Raw genomic sequence first — 17,276 nt, 5'->3', positions numbered from 1 at the left:
CTGGCCTTTCCCAAGAGGGCTGCCATTCCTGATCCTGATCTAAGAAGAAACCACTTTTCTAAACAAGTTTAAACCTTTAAAAATGTTGGTATGAATACAATTATAATCATGGACAGAAATTCAAGTGGTTTTCATTTTTATTTCATTTTGATTCTTTTTCCCTCCCAGATAACTGTGGAAACATAAATGTTTATGTGTGAGAATCTCATCTGGTTATTTTTTTAAGAACCTGGAATTTGGTAAAAATAAATGTTCAATACTTTTCTAATATTGGGTTTTCTAGAAAATCCTTGGCTGGTGATGTTGAGGGACATTTATTGGGTCATCTTCAATTCACCTATTTACCTATTTTCTGTAGGCACCTGTGGGCCTATTTGTGGGCTGACATTCTCAGGCATAAATAAAGATTATATAGTTTAAAAAAGCATTTCCCACATTAGGAAACAATTGCAAAATAAGATGTGAGAATATGTGTGCTGAAGACAAGGTGTGTTGCAGAGAAGTAAATACCATAAATGCCCTAGTCAGGATTTTAAATGCTAATGTAAATGTAAATGCCCTAGTTGGGATTTCCAGTCCCCAAAATCTAACTAAATTTTTAGGAAAAAAACCCAAGATGTCATCTTGTTCCAGAACAGCACCATTGTATAGACCTCTTGGTCTACACATTCCTTCCCAAAGATATTTCTGAAAGACAAAGGGACTGGGAAATCAAGGAGACTTCTACCGACACAGTGGAGTCCAGAGAAATTGACAGGCTCTGGGCATGGACACACGAGGATTCAAGTCCTAGCTCTACCAGAGCTAAATTACAAATGGAGATGAGCAGATTATTCACCTGTCGTCTCTAGGTTGGGGATAGTAATATCTATGCAGCAGAATCGGTATGAGGCTTAAACATCACATAAAAGCATCCAGCAGAGAACATTTAACTTCACAGGCACCTGACAAGGACACTCCATATTTTATGCACTGCTAAGAAAGGAAAAGATCCTCCCAATGAAACTACGATGCAATGCCTTAATAAAAGTCCAGTGAGTAGAGTTTTACTTCAAAATGTTTATCTATTCTGAGGGATTTGGCACTTCCTTCTGACTTTAGGTATATTGCATGTTATGTGATAGGTAATTCTTTTGTATCTATTTCAGCAACAAAATAAAACATGGCTTTATTGTTGATGTCTTCCACTCTTAGGCATAACATTTAGTAGTTGCTTTGCAAGACCATGTGGAACTGTGATCATTCTTTCAATGATGGCTCTTTGGTTCACTAATGTCACATTTCATCCCACTGCTCTATTTCTGTGCTTTTCTGTGTATATAACTTTCTGTTTCAAAGTCAAATCATATTGTAATTATTTTAAGACATGCTAAACAGCAATTAACACATGTAGAACCCACCATGCACATAACTCAACTGCAGTGACAACACAGAGCTAGGACCAAGTTCTGGCATCAATAGGCAATGACACCTAGTCACAACCATTCCTGGCAGACAACAGCTGTACAACACCCCACTGGTTGTAAGACACATCCAATTTCAGAGCTGTTAAGTGAATGAGCAAAAGTAAGTATTGATTTAAGAGGTCCACAAGGGTTTGTTTCACAGCAATCAAAACTGTATGTGAGGGCCGGCCCTGTGGCTTGGTGGTTAAGTGCGCGCGCTGTGATGCTGGCGGCCCGGGGTTCGGATCCTGGGTGCGCATCGAGGCACCACTTCTCTGTCCATCCTGGGGCCGAGTCCCACATACAGCAACTAGAAGGGTGTGCAGCAGTGACATACAACTGTCTACTGGGGCTTTGGGGGCAAAAAATAAAATAAATAAAATCTTTAAAAAAAAAAAAAAAACTGTATGTGAGAGTTTTTGTAAACAATAAAGCATAGTGCAAATGTAAGAAATTTAAAAAATTTTCAAATGGTTAAATTGCCCCCAATGCATCCATTCTCAAAGCTATGAGATCAGCCATTCTGATCTCATAGCATGTGGGTGCTTACCTTCTGTATTAGTCAGGGTTCTGCATAGAAACAGAACAAATAGGGTATAGAGAGAGAGAAAAGAGCAGATTTATTATAGGAATTGGCTCATGCAGTTATGGAGGCTGAGAAGTCCCACCATCTGCCATGCACAATATGGAGAGCCAGGAAAGCTGGTGCTGTCATTCCGTCCAAGTCGTTCAAGCCTGAGAACCAGGGGGCTGGTAGTGTAACTCCTGGAGGTCAAAGACCTGAGAACCAGGAGGTCCAATGTCCCGGGGCAGGAGAAGATGGACATCCCAGCTCAAGAAGAGAGAAAGAATTAGCCCTTCCTTTGCCTGTTTGTTCCATTCGGGCCTTCAATGGATTGGATGAGGCCTCTTTACTCAGTCTACTGAATCAAATGCTAATCTCTTCCAGAAACACCCTCGCAGACACACCCAGATATAAGGTTTTACCAGCTATCTAGGCACCCCTTAGGCCAGTCAAGTTGACACATAAACTTAACCATCACACCTCTGTTTTGATGGAAATAAGATGGCTAATGTGCACACACACGCCACGTTTCTGGTGCCTCTGTATCCCCCTTGCTATGCTCTCCTTTATCCAAGCCCCCTTCTCTGGCAGGGAAGCCAGGTAGGGAACAGGCCAAGATGGCAGGGATGAGGGCAGGGGGCACATGGTCTGTCTTTTACCCACTGACACAGATTGGGGAGCCTGGGGGTGAAATTAGGACTGTGTTTGAGGAGGAATTCCAGACGAAGTAAGAGGAGTGTTTCCAGAAGAGTCCCTTGAGCTCAACCATATCAGAGACAAGAGCAGGGAGGCAAGGCCTGGAGCCAGGTTAGGGGTTGGAGATCCAGGGAAGAGCAGAGGGAGGCACAGAGCAGAGCGAATGGAACGGGTGGCAGATGGATGAACTTGAGAGGAGCAGGACCTTTCCAAGGCTAGGTTTTCACAGGTGCTTGCCCAGATGAGGAGGGCTCTGTTCAGTGAGCTTTGGTGAGACAGATTTCCACGTCCTCACATGCATCCTTCTATTACCAGGCTACACAAGCCCTTCAGCCCTACAGGCGACCAGCTCCTGGGTCCTGCCCTGAGAACCCCAGCCTTGCAGAGCACTTTCCATATTGACATGCTTCTCATTCTACACCCAATCCAGCACATATTGAACTTGTCAACTTCAAAGAAAATTTTTCTGGGGTATGCAAAGGGGGAGCCGGAAATCCTGGAACTTTCTTGTGCATTTTTCTGTAAGATGGTAATCAGACACACTGTGTTTACATGGCCCCTTATGCCTTTATAGACAAACTTGTTTAAAAAGCTTACGTTGAATAGAAAGAAAATGCATTTCCTCTGTCTTTCAATCAATAAAACGATTAGAATTCACTTTGGAACTAAGGAACAAGAGCAATTACAAAGTACTCAAATAATGTAAAAATGTACAGGACTCAATCGAAGAACAGATTCATTTGCTCCTAGGAATAACAGCGCTCCACAAGCCCTCCTTGGAAACTATGGAGGAAGTAATAAAAGTAAATTTTAATTTTTCCTTCTTGACTTCTTTTAGAATTCTTTTTCGCCTTGTTTTATTTTTTAACTTCCAGTCTACTCATGTCAATATAACATCCATAGCATATATTTATACACATACACATATTCTTTTACACAGGTGTTATGAAAACAAAACAATTCTTTTCATATGTGCTTTGTAGAAATCGATCTTATTACTAAGTCAATCTTATTATTAAGTATAACATAAGTCGTTATCTTATATTAGATTTCTCTCTCTTTGTCTGTCTAGGCTGGGATTTCATGTAATCAGGAGAACTTTATATGTGTTCCATTGTTCTTAACAGAGATTCACTTCCACGCACCAGATTTCCTCTGGGAGTATTCTGTTCTTCTAAATGCAGAGCTATTGTACAACGGAGGAAAGGGCCTAAATGTCTTTTCTCTTAAGAGAGAAAAACAACGATCCTGTTTGCCGAACTAGCTCATAAGCACAAAAGTCAGAATAGTGCCCATCTTTTGAATTTAACCAAAACCACAGTTTGGAAATGTCTATCTTGCAAAATTAACCATTAAATAGAATACTTAGGGTATGTGTGCTTTTTAAGTATTGATTTGAGAACATTTTAATTAAGACTCAATCAGACATTTCACAGAGCGGTATCTTATGCTTTTCCACACAAATACCCCTCACCTACATATTCATGTTCTTGACATCACTATAATACTATCATCTCCCAAAATCTTGCCTCAAGTAAATACGAGTCAAATTCCACCGCGGCCAAGTAAACTAGGTCAAGTTCTTCCAAGAAAGGGACTCAGCATTTATCACTCAGTTAACAGTGTCACAGGCTGTCGCAGTTGGAAGACTCTTAGAGCATGTGGGGTCCAACCTCCCCCACCCCCGTGGAGAAGTCCTTCCTTGTCATCATTGGCAGGTGTCATTCCCAGCTACTCAAACACTTCTAGGGACAGAGAGTCTGTTACATTATCACCAGTCCACATCTTTTTAAATAAATTTTTTCTGATTATGAAAATAATATTTATTGTAGAAAATTCAAAAAGATTATTAAAATATAATAAAAATTACCTGTAATCCCAGAACCCCAAGTCGTTCAATAGGAGTGTCCAGATGTGATTCCTATTAGATTATTCACCATTTGCTTTTTGGAAAATTCTTCCTTTCCATGATTTCTGACCCTTAGTTCTGGTTCTCTCTCCTGCAGCCACACAAAATTTCTGCTCCCTCTTCCCCAAGACAACCCTTCAAATAGTTTGATTCAGGCATTCATTTAACAAACACTTATTGGGGCCAGCCCGGTGGCGCAAGCAGTTAAGAGCGCGTGCTCCACTGTGGCGGCCCAGGGTTCGCCGGTTCGGATCCTGGGCGTGCACTGACACACCGCTTGTCAAGCCATGCTGTGGCGGCATCCCATATAAAGTAGAGGAATATGGGCATGGGTGTTAGCCCAGGGCCAGTCTTCCTCAGCAAAAAAAAAAAAAAGAGGAGGATTGGCAGATGTTAGCGCAGGACCGATCTTCCTCACAAAAAAAAAAAAAAAACACTTATTGAGCATCCAACATATGCCAGATACTATGCTAGGGCTTGGGGGCTCAAAGATAGCTAATAAATTGTCAATGCCTTCAAGAAACTCAGTAAATAAGTATGTGTTTATCCAGTAAGTAAATCAGAACATAAAGTACGTCCTACGTGCAGGTCTTGTGCTCGCCATTAGGAATGCTGTGGTGATCAAGATGTCCTAACCTCAGTGGAAATTATATTCGAGGAGAAGAGAAAGACTTAAGGTCTTTTCTTAATTAGCCATGAAATTGCCATATGACTAGACTAGAAAGAAGCACAATGGATAGAGATTGTGAAACGAGAGGTCTGACCTAGTTATGAAGTTAGGGATGGCTTCCTGGAGGAAGAGACATCTGACCTAAGATCTGAAGGATGAACAGAAGTTACTAGTCTACAGGGGAGGTGGAGGAGAAGCAGACCAGAGAGAAGAGAATGAGGGAAGACCCTGGGGAGAAAAGGCACGCAACCCATTAAAGGAATCAAAACAGGCCAGTGTGGCCAGAAAACAGAGCAGGGAGGAGAGAAAAACTGATGAGAGTGGTGAGGCTGGGGAGGTGGGCAAGTCATGCAGGCCCATGGGAGAGCTACTGACAGGCTTAAAAATAGGGTGACTGATTAGATCAGCATTTTTATAAGAGTACCCAGCTGTGGTACAGAATGAGTTGTGGGAAAACAATAGAAATTGGGGGACAGATAGGAGGCTATTAAGATAGTACAGGCAAGAGAGTAATGAGAGCTTGAGAGAAGGGAGTAGCTCTGGCAATGGAGAGAAGTGGAGGGTTAGAGAGAGATTTTAGAAATAAAAATGGCAGGACTTGGTGATGGGTGGGAACCTACCCCCAGAATTCTGTCTCCAGTGGATTGGTGGTGGCACCATCCTCGATAAAGAGAATGCTCGAAGGGGGACAGGTTTGAGGGGAGTCTTGCCTGCAGAGAATCAGACGCATAGAGGGATCAAGACGCCGTGATGGGGGACACAGCAGAGACAGAGGAGGAGGCAGCTGACTCTGCCTGGAGAGACTCAGCAGACTCTCCACTGAAGAGGTGATAATATCCTGGGCCTTGAAGAAGGAACCCAATTTCTTCTATTTTGGACCTCTCCTTGCACATTCTCACAGTCAAAGAAGAGAAAGGGCCTTCTAGTCTTAGGGAACAGCATATGCAAAGATTTAGGATCAAAGTTAAGAGACAACACAAATGGGCAATGATGAGAATGAGGGTCACTTATTTTTAGCTACTTATTTTAGTTGTGACCTTCTTCCAAAAATTATTTATAATTTTTTTTAACATCTACTATATTTTTAAAATTAGTGTGGTGGACACTGTCTTTGTCTGTTCAGGCTGCTATAACAAATCACCCTAGACTGGGGGGCTTATAAACAGCAAAAATTTATTTCTCGCAGTTCTGGAGGCTGGGAAGTCCAAGATCAAGGCACTGGCAGATTTGGTGTCTGGTAAGGCCTTGCTTCCTGGTTCACAGACAGTGGTCTTCTTGTTGTGTCCTCATACTGCAGGGGTGCGGGAGGACACTAACTCCACTCATGAAGGCTCTGGCCTCATCACCTAATCACCTCCCAAAGGCCACACCTCCAAATACCATCACATTGGAGATTAGGTTTCAACACATGAATTTGAGGGGACACAAACATTCAGTCTATAGCACTGATGCATCACCAAGGTCTCCCCTCCAATGAAGAGCTTGGTGCCCCAGCTGCTGGGAGTGCTGTTGGTAAACACCCTTCAGCTGTCTTTCTCTTCAGGGATTGCCCAAGTTGCAGAGAACCACCAGGTCAATGTCACAGCTCTTCCTGGGGCAGCTGACCTGTAATGAATGGCTGCTGGAGGAGTAGGAAGACCTGGCCATTCAGGCCCAGCTTAGGACAACTCTGAGGGGCCATTCTAGCTCCAGAGCCCATAGGGTCAGCTGAGGCTATCGTTGGGGCTGTCTCGAAGCTCAAGTTCTCCCCCTCCCCAATCTTGATTTCTCTCCCCTCCCTTCCACAGGTGTGGATCCCAAGGCTACTCCTTATAAACATCCTGTACCTTAAATTTTGTCTCAGAGTCTGCTTCCCAGAGAGTCCAACCAGATTGGAGTAAGTAAAAGCATGGGGCAAAGAGAAAACAAGGCAGGGAGAATAGTCACAAGGACGAGGCAAGGAGGTGAAATGCATGCCACCACTAGCAAAAGGTAGTAGGTTCAGAGCTACTCCATGCTTTCCTGCAGCCTAAGAGAGACATTCAATCAGATTCATGAGTCACAGTTTCCCAGACTAAAAATAATGCAGTTTTCCAGAGGAAGAAAATACTCCCAATACTGAAACCTCTAGGGCTACACAGAGAGAACACTGTACTACAGCTACAAGAGCCTCAGTATTTCCTGCTGAGGCAACAGCACGTGTCCTAAAGGATGTGCAAGGGGACAAACACCAGCTTGTGAATTCAAACATGTAAATAATGTAATTACTTTATTCCTTTGTATTTGAACTTAATTTATATCTTGAGCCCTGGGTCCCATTTCACCCTGTGGCAAAAATGTAATCTTAGTCAATTCAAGGGAAATACAGTCAACTCAAAGTATTCTCCATTTATTCAGGTTTTTTCTAGTTTCCATTCTCCACAGTTTTCCTACATTATTATTTATGCAAAAAGGTTCATATCCTGGTTCTTCAGGGTTGTAAATGTTTTAACCTCTAAATCCTGCCTTCTGAGACTTAAAATCCTATTTTCTAGAAGTATTATCTCTGCTGTGAGTTTCAGAAGTCTGTTCTGAAATTCAAGGGCTGACAATTCACTGTTGTTCTCTCTAACTTCTTTCCAACCTCCCTTCTCTGAGTTGGTGGATGCCTCCTGTCTGGCCTGAATGAGGGGGTGGGGAGGGCAGGAGCGTGCCACACAAGAGAAAGAGAACGACAGGGATTTTTTTTTTTTTAATTCCCCCAGAGCCCCAGTAGATAGTTGTATGTCATAGCTGCACATCCTTCTAGTTGCTGTATGTGGGACGCGGCCTCAGCATGGCCGGAGAAGCGGTGCGTCGGTGCGCGCCGGGGATCGAACCCCGGCTGCCAGTAGCTGAGTGCATGCACTTAACCACTAAGCCACGGGGCCGGCCCATGACAGGGATTTTTCAAAAAGCAAATTGGTTAATTGATTGTTACAGTTTTTTAAAAAATAATGTTCCCCAGTGAAAACCAATAGCACAACACTAGCATATAGAACACACAAAAGTAATTTGTGTGGGGACTCAAACCTCTGTGGCCCAGACAGACAGCGTCTGGCGAGACATAACCGAGTCATGAGCACATCTAGAGTGGACAAGCGGATGGGCTGCACGGCTCTCCAGCAACCGATCACAAGGATCAGCCGAGTGCAATCAGGATCTCCACTAATTACTTATATAATATTTCCGTATTTTGGATACCTACTTCAAAAAAGCAAAGAGTTGTGCAGGTTTTGTCTTTGTTGTTTGTTTCAAATAAAAGCCCCTGAGTAACATGTGAGGTTGTCCCCCAAAATGAAAAAGTCATTATGAAAATGATGTTTATTTTGGTCTTTGCCACCACCATCTAAGCCCAGCCAGTTTGATTTAAATTTCAAACCACTAGAAAGGATGGGCCGGAGAGCTGGGCGGGGGGCAGGGGTGGGGGTGGTGGGATGGCGTGAAAGTTTAGAGGCTGCTGAGGTTACAGTGATGGTCACAGAGCAAAATCCATCTGGTTCAGTTACAAAGGTCAAGAGGGCAAGAAGCCCCTGAAGAAGGAATTAAAATAGCAGATGCTCGCAGAGCTCTGCTGAGTATGCTGAAAACATCGAGACTAAACTGATGGTTTGGAACACTGCGGAGCAGACACGCTAGGCTTATAGCAGCAACAGAAAGGACGGATTAAGAGATGCTCTCTGTAAATGAGAATGGATGACTTGGGGGTAATCTTCAACTATCAAAATAATGAGTTTGGGTAGTCACTATCTCTAAGGAAAACAAGCAGACCCACATAGCTGAATATCTCTTTGGTGTTATTAAGGAGAATTACATCATTACTGTGAAGCTGGTCCCTGACATGCTGAAGTTTCAATAGTAATGTTTCCCCCTTATATGACTGCTTAACTCCACAGCAAGTATTTGAAAGAATATGATTGTAGATAAGCCGTTATTTATTATGAAATTCTTCAGAATAGAAAGAGCTATAAAGAACAATATTATCAGCCTCTTATAATCACCACTCAGCTTAAGAAAAAAAGCATTGCAAATGCATTTGAAGCTGTCTATGTATATCCTCCCCAGATGTAATTCCTTCTCTACCTTACATAGGTAACTGCTGTCCTGAATTTGGAAATTATCATCCCAACGCATTTTTATACATTTACTACATACACATACTCTCTAAAAACACATAATATTGTTTTATATATATTTAAACTTTACATAAATGGTGTCACAGTGCATGAATCTTTCTCTATTTTTAAGTCTCATGTTTGTGAGACTTATCTATCTTGATATATTTACCTCAAGTTGCCTTTCGGTGCTGCATATTATTCCCTTGCTTACCATTCCACTTTTTTCTCCATTTTATAGGTGATAGTCTTTGATAGTCTCTTGTTTCTGGTCTTTGCGATGACAAAAAAATATTCGAAATATTGTTTTGTGTGTGTGCAAAGTCAAATATTTCTTTGGCCAGTGATTCTCAGTGTGGTCCACAGACCCCTGATGGGTCCAAAACACTTTCAGACAATCCATGAGGTCAAAATAATTTTCACAATAACACAAAGATATACTTACATTTTTCCTTGTGTTGACATTTGCACTGATGGTGTGAAAGCAATGGTAGGCAGAACTGCTGGAGCCTCACACAAGCAAGGTCTGCTAAACACAAAATATTCTTTGCCGAATATTTCCAAATCATTCTCCAAAATGATTGTATCAATTTAAATTCTCCCTTGCTGTGTACAAGAAAGCCCATTGCTCACATCCTTCTCAGCATTTTGGAGCTGTTTGGAACTTAAATATTTTTAAATATCTAATAGGTACCAAAGTGGTATTGTTTTAATTTGTATTTCTCTGATTATTGGTGACACTATGTACTTTCCATGTATTTATTGGCTCTACGGATTTTCTGCTCTTTGAAATTCCTTTGAAAAATTAATTCACATTAATATTTAGGGACTCTACATTTTCTAAGCATGTATCCAAGTTGGTTTCTCTCTTTTTTTCACTTCTTAATTTTTAATTTCTTTATTGAGATATAATTTACATACAATTAAAATTACATGTGTTCAGTTCGTGAGTTTTGCCAACTGTATAAGCTCATGTTATCAATACCCGAAACAAGATACAGAATATTACTATCACCTCCAGAAAGTTCCTCATGCTCCTCCCCAGAGGCAAGCACCATAGATGAGATTCGTCTATTCTATAACTTCACATAAATGAGACCGAATAGGAATAGTATATATTCCTTTGTGCCTGGCTTCTTTCTCTCAACACAATGCTTTTGAGATTCATCCATGTGGTTATGTGTATCAGTAGTTCATTCATTTGTATTGCTGAGTACAATTCCATTGCGTAAATACACCACAATGTGTTTCTCATTCTGCAGTAGATGGACATTGGTGTTGTTTCCAGTTTTTGCCTATTTCACGTAAGGCTGCTATGAACATTCTTGTATGCATTTTTTCTGTGATATATGTTTTAATTCCTTTTGGGTAAAATACCCAAGAATGGAATGAAACACCTTCTAAATGTATGTTTGACCTACACACTTTATCTCCCACATGTTTTAATTTATCTTTCACATTTTTTATCTTTTTGTTCTACATTATGCATAATCTCTTTAGATTTATCTCGCAGTCCACTCATTCTTTCTCCAACTATATCTACCCTGCTGCTTATCCTGTACACTGAACTTGCATTTCAATGGTTATATTTTCATTTGTAGGATTTCTATTTTATTCTTTTTTGAATCCTCTAGGTATTTTTAAATAGTATCTTATTCCTTTCTCTTATTGTTTAGCTTAGTCCATATTTTACTTCCTTAACTGTTTAAAATAAAATGTCTCCTATGCAATATTTTACTTTTTTTATCTTTTGGGGAGCTCTAAGCACATTGCTTCTTGTTTCTATTAGCTCTCACTCTTAGTAGCTTACTTCCTCATGTGTTTATAATTTTGGTTTGAGTTCATGTTGATGAGGTTTATCTGTGGGATTTATGCTGTGCAGATTATTTTGATTATATATATTTATTATTACTTTTTTAATTTAAATTACCTATCCTCCACCGCTTCTGGATCTGGAGCTAAAGAGTGAGGCTTGGAGCTGCAGCAGGAAGGACTTAATCTGAACAAGAGGCAGGATTTCCTGGAGGTCCTTCCACCCTGGAAGCGTTGTCCCTGGTGGGCATGGAAGCGAGGACAGTGGAGAGACCAGACTGTCACCTTTACACTGCAAGTGCCCAGGGTAGTGACTGACCCCCACTCTGACCCCTGGGGCACTGCCGCAACCTGGATTCCCTGGGATCAGGCCTTTTTGGAGGGAGAGGGGGCTCCTATCCTTGAGCTTGGGAGTGAGAAGCCTGTGCGCACACCTTCTCCCCTCATGCTCCCCACCCACAACTCGGAATCACCACAGACCAGCCTTCCCTGGGCCACCTCAGGGCAAAATAAGGCCAAAGTAACCTTATGTGGGAGTCTTGGGGGAGGGCAGGGCAGGGAGCCTTGGTGAGCTCCCAGGGAGCCAGAGATGTTTTCTCACTTTCCCATTCTACCAGGTGGCAGAGGTTCTGTCAAACTAGAACCACTTCATGGTAATATCTCGACTAGGGGTTTCTGACCACTCAGGTTTTGTAAATTCGGACCTCAAAACCTCTGAACCCTTTTTTTCTACTCAGAGCCCAGATGAAGCAATTTCTCTTGTCATTTCCCTTTGCCTCGACATATTTTTTCCAGTGGCATAGTCTTTTAAGGATCCTAGCAGTCATGCAGACCTTAGTTCTACCTCCCCACCTTGCACAGCTCAAAGCCTAGCCTCTTGTCCCCACATGTCAGAAACCCAAACCTCTTGATTACCAAGATCACCAAATGTCCCCAAAGCAGGGTTGGGGCTAGTATCGGCACCACCTCGCCACTTTTGGTGTCTGAAAATTCCTCCTGTTTTCTTGAGAGCTTGATATTTTAGAGACTATGTGTTATATTTGATCCACTGTGTCTAGGTGTTTTGTACTGAGAGGTTTTTCAGGGTATCTAGGCAGTCATGATAACAGAAACAGAAATCCACAAGCTGTTGCTTTCTCCCACCACAGTCATCAATGAATATTGCCACTACTCTGTCTTTCTCCAAGTCAGAGATCAACTGCTCTGTGGTTAGGAAAGAAACATTATCCAATTAACAGACAGACGACCCCAACAGAGACACCCTTCTCATATCTGCAAAGTTCCTCCCTAGCCCCTTTAGTGATCAGGCTCTAAGAGTTCCTGGATTACTCAGAAAGTTGATGAGTGTGGAGCACTTCCTGAGGGAACATTCCAGGAAGTTTAATTGGGAACAGCAAAATATAGAGCCATTGGAAGTGACCCAGGGGTCTCAAACAAGTTTGTTTTGTTTTTTGTTTTCAATCAAAGAAGCAGTTGAGCCAAAAATAATTAAAATCTAGACTTAGCAAAAAAGACAAAATTTTCCTAGCGAATCCCAGGAGGCAGGATTTGGGAAAGAGAATATTGTTAGTTTGGAGAAATTGCAACACATTCAACTTGCTCATTTAGCAAGGTACTGTCAGTCTGAGGGAGGAGGCTGTGCTGTTTCTCTGTGGTCTCCGGCCCTGACATGAAGTGCTTTCTTTCCTAACTATTGTTTCAAAATCAAAACTTCTGTGTTAAAGTCCTTTTACTGAATGGCAAATAAGAGAACAAGCACAAACAAGTGGTCAGAGAACAATGGTTTTTAAAGGCCCAGCCATTTACACAGTTCCGGAAAACAAGATCAAGCTACTCATGGCACAAAAAACCCCACAACTGTGGCTACCTCCTGGTAGGAAGGAAAGAAGATCCGTGTGAGGACTAAACACGCAGACCTGAAGGCTATTCAGAGGTAGGAGAGGAAATGGAGGGAAGAGGGTAATGTCATGAAAGAGAGTCACTAACTACAGAAATACATGAAAGCAATCATCCACGAGGAACCACACACTGGCCCTTTGAAGTTTGTCTGGGCCCAACGGGGCGACATTATGATACTTTGTTCTTGGTGACACACCTTTTGCCCATGCAGCCTCTCTTGCAGGAACTCTCTATGGTGTCCTCCACACATACTGCCTCCTGTCCCTCCCGCCACCCCACACTCCTGCCTCCCACAACACAGTAGTCTGTCTGCCCTCCTGTCAGTCAGAGGGACTGGCTGATGTGTGCCTCAATCTGGGAAGATCCAGCCGCTGCAACAGGAGGCAGATGGAGAACTACATCAGGAGGCTCCCAGAACACAGAGGTAGACAGATTTGCAATCAAAATGATGGCCCAGCCAAAGAGGGTAGGTTCTGAAACTCTGGTCCCTGGGAGGACTGGTGGTGAGGAAAGCCAGGCAGGACTCCAGTTCAAAAGACACTAAGGACTAAGCAAAACCAGAGGAAAGGAACTGGGAGGACCAGAGAGCAGCTAGTTGAAACAGATGGCACAACCAATGGAGTGATCACAGGGATGGAGACAGGAGCCTAGGTGCCAGATCAAGGACTCTTGATAGCTGCAGATAACGTTTGAGATATTAACAAAGGCTCCTCCCAAGCATCCTCCCCCCAGGGTTTCTTTGTCCCATTACTCCTGACTCAGCAAGAACAAAGAATCAAATTCTTGGCCCTGGGTTCCAAAATAGGCTCTTAAAATTCATAACAGAAATGATCTTATTAAAAGCCAAAATATTTTGATTTGTATGAATTGAACTTTTGAGAGACGAAAGCTTGTTTTGATTCTAAAAGCTCAGCTTTGAATATCAGGATTCAAAGGTCTGAACAAAAAGTTTATACTATAGTCATTGTTCGTACTATAAACAGTGGAGTTGGAAAGATTGCAGGGGATGAATAAGCCATTTTCCTCCTCCCACCACAACCCCTGTCTCCTCCCCAGGACAGAGGAAAATCTCACAGGTTGGAGGAAAGAAGATAATCGGGAAAGGAGAGCAAGACAATGAGTGTGTGAATTCCTGAGAAAGGGGCCTCCGTATCCTGCATGTGCCAGGTTCAAATCCATGGTGCTGAAGTGAGGGCCTCTAAAAGAAATCCAGATGGTTTTTGTTTTTGTTTTTGTTTTTTGCTGAGGAAGTTTCTCCCTGAGCTGACATCTGTGCCAATCTTTCTCTATTTTTTGTATGTGGGTCCCCACCACAGCAGGGCTGACGAGTGGGGGAGGTCCACACCCGGGAACTGAACTGGCAAAGGCCGCTGAAGCAGAGCACGCCAAACCCAACCACCACGGGGCCAGCCCCCTAGATGGTTTTTTAGGGGGACCTGAGATCATAGAAAACTTCTGCCTTCCTTCTCAAAGTGTAGCCCAGAGACACTGGAAGCCTCTTGGAGAAGACTATATCCAACGTGAGGCTAGAGCTGAGAAGTAGCAAAGGCTGAGAGATGCCCAGGTAGATGGGCCTGAGCACAGCTTCATAGAGACTCAGCACCTTAGGGTGGTACAGAGGAAGCAGCCAAGAGTTCCCAAGCCTCCCACTGAAAAAACCTCAGATGAGCTAAGGGAGCTCCTGGGATGGGGAAGGAGGGCACAGATGCCTGGAACTAGCAAATGAAGGCCCATGGCAGGGACATAAGCAGATGATGGTACATGATGATGAGGACCAGACAGATCTGGTTACATCTTATAGAGGCCAGCAGAAGACAGAAGATGGCTGTCAAGCAGATCCACTCCCTTCAAAGCCTGGATGAGAGAAGAGCTGTCATCATCCCCAACTCCCAGAGCTTAGATCACCCATGGAGACGGAGATACCTTGAATTGGCTGAACTAAGTTCCTACCACAGAATGGCCACGGGGCTCAAGGTCTAAACTAGGCTTAGTTATAGAGAAATAAGGTACATCTTTGCACACCTGAGTTTTCTGACTGTGAAATTTATACCTGTTAACAGATCTGGATCCAGAGTAATACATTTAATGCTGGATCACCTAAACAAGTGGTTTAGGGCACCATAAATTTTCTCTAATTAAATTGTACAGAGTTCAAAAGCACGTGTAACTGTACACCAGAGTTTAGTACAAGAGCTACATTTCAGACAAGTAAGAAAAAGATTATTCAATAACTGAAATTAGTATAACTGGTAACTATTTGGGGGAAAATATTAAGACAAATCTCCAACTTACTCCTCATACCAAAGTAAATGGTTTCATTCGGCTCAAAGATTTAAACTCTGGGAAAAAAAAAAACAAACTATAATAATGCTTGAAGAAAACTGGGTGTATTTATTTATAGTATTAGAATGGAGAAAATTTTCTAAGAATGACACAAAACTTAGAATCATAAATAAGATTGATAAATTTGACTACAAAAAAAATTTAATTTCTGTATAATAAAAAATAATAATGAACAAAATCAAAAGACAATTTGTAAACTTGGAATATTATTTACAACCCATATTGTAGACAAAGGGCTAATTTCCTGAATTTACAAGGAACAGGTATAATCGATAAAGAAAAAGATGATCAATCTGATAGAATATTGAGCAAAGAAACATGAACAGAGAAGGCAGAAAAAGAGATACAAATGGCCAATACACATATGAAAAGATGCTCAACCTCATTAATAATTAAGGAAATGTAAACCAAAATAACGTTTTTTAACCTATAACATTGGCAAAAATCTAAATTTGATCACACTCACTTTCGGTGAGGGCGTGGAAACCAGACATCTGCATACACCTTTGGTATAAGGGTCGTTGCTACCATCTGACAACATGTATCAAACATTTTAATTCTTGTTCCTCCTTATTCAGCAATTTCAGTACCAGGAACTTACACTACAGAGATACTTGATAAAGTAGTCCATGACTTATGTTCATCGCAGTATTGTTTTTAGTAGGAAAATATGGAAATTCTCTTTAAGGAGGGGTCTAAGGAAGGATTGTTCAAGGCAAGCCACACATGGCAGGGGCCTGGGGGGTGCAGGGGGATCATGGACAGTAGACTTGACTCACATTGAAGGTAAATTCAGTTCTGTTTCTCAGCTCACGGAATAATCGTCCATCCTCTATTTGTACCATGAGGTTTTTGTAGCTTCTTTTTCACTAACTTCAGCCCAAAAAGTATTTGAGTCCAACTATGTTCTAAATATATCATATTATGTCTTTCTAGTGGAGCTGGACCTCGAGGGATTGGTATAGTTTAACCAAGCAGAAAAGGCAGGAAGGGCATCATGGGAGGACAAACAAACATAGGGCCAAGGAAGTTCATGGTACAATTGATGGGCAAAAAATAGCACATCTGAATTACAGTTCAGGGAGGGGAGAAGCATGTAGCCAGAAAATGAGGCTGTAGCCACACTATGCTGCAGGAGCCATTGCTTTTTCAGCAAAGGGTAATTATTATCAGATTTGTGTTTTAGAAAAACAACTCTGGCAGCCATGTGCAGGATGGAAGGAAGAGGGAAGGAGGCAAGGAGACCTGTTAGCTGGTTGATGCAATAGGTGATGAGGTCAGAACAAGGGCAATTGAAGATAGAATGAAGAAGGGAGAGAGGGATTGGGACCATTTTAGAGATGGTGTAGACAGACTATGGCTACTTATCATGTGGGAAGTGTAGGAGGTGAAGTCACTTGAGAGAGCATTAACAAGACCTGGCTGTTGAGTGGAGGTGGGAGGCAAAGGAGATGAAAGCATTTCTAGTTTTGTAGACTATGAAAAGTTGACGCTGTTAATCAACATAAGGAGTCAGGGAAGGAAGGCATTTTGACGGAAGGCTGGAAGACATACTAAATTTTGGAGGTGCTGGGTTTGAAGTACCTGTGGGGCACCCAGGCACAGAGTGACATTTAAAAATATGGTTGGAACCTCCAGAGTGAAAAAGACTGCTGCATGGGTAAAGCCAGAAGAGAAGAGGGTGGAGGTAGGACTCTGGGGAATACCTGCATTTCAGCGCCAGGTCAAGGAAGGGGAGTTAGTGAAGGGATTGGAGGAGGAGTGGAGAGGTGGAGCAGTGCTCCAGAGCCCCACGTGGAGCAGCCCTAAATGAGCGCAGAACCGC

This window comes from Ceratotherium simum, chromosome 15 (assembly GCF_057802395.1).
Source record: "Ceratotherium simum simum isolate JZ-2026a chromosome 15, ASM5780239v1, whole genome shotgun sequence".
Classification (NCBI taxonomy): domain Eukaryota; kingdom Metazoa; phylum Chordata; class Mammalia; order Perissodactyla; family Rhinocerotidae; genus Ceratotherium; species Ceratotherium simum.
This window is presented reverse-complemented; position numbering follows the sequence as displayed.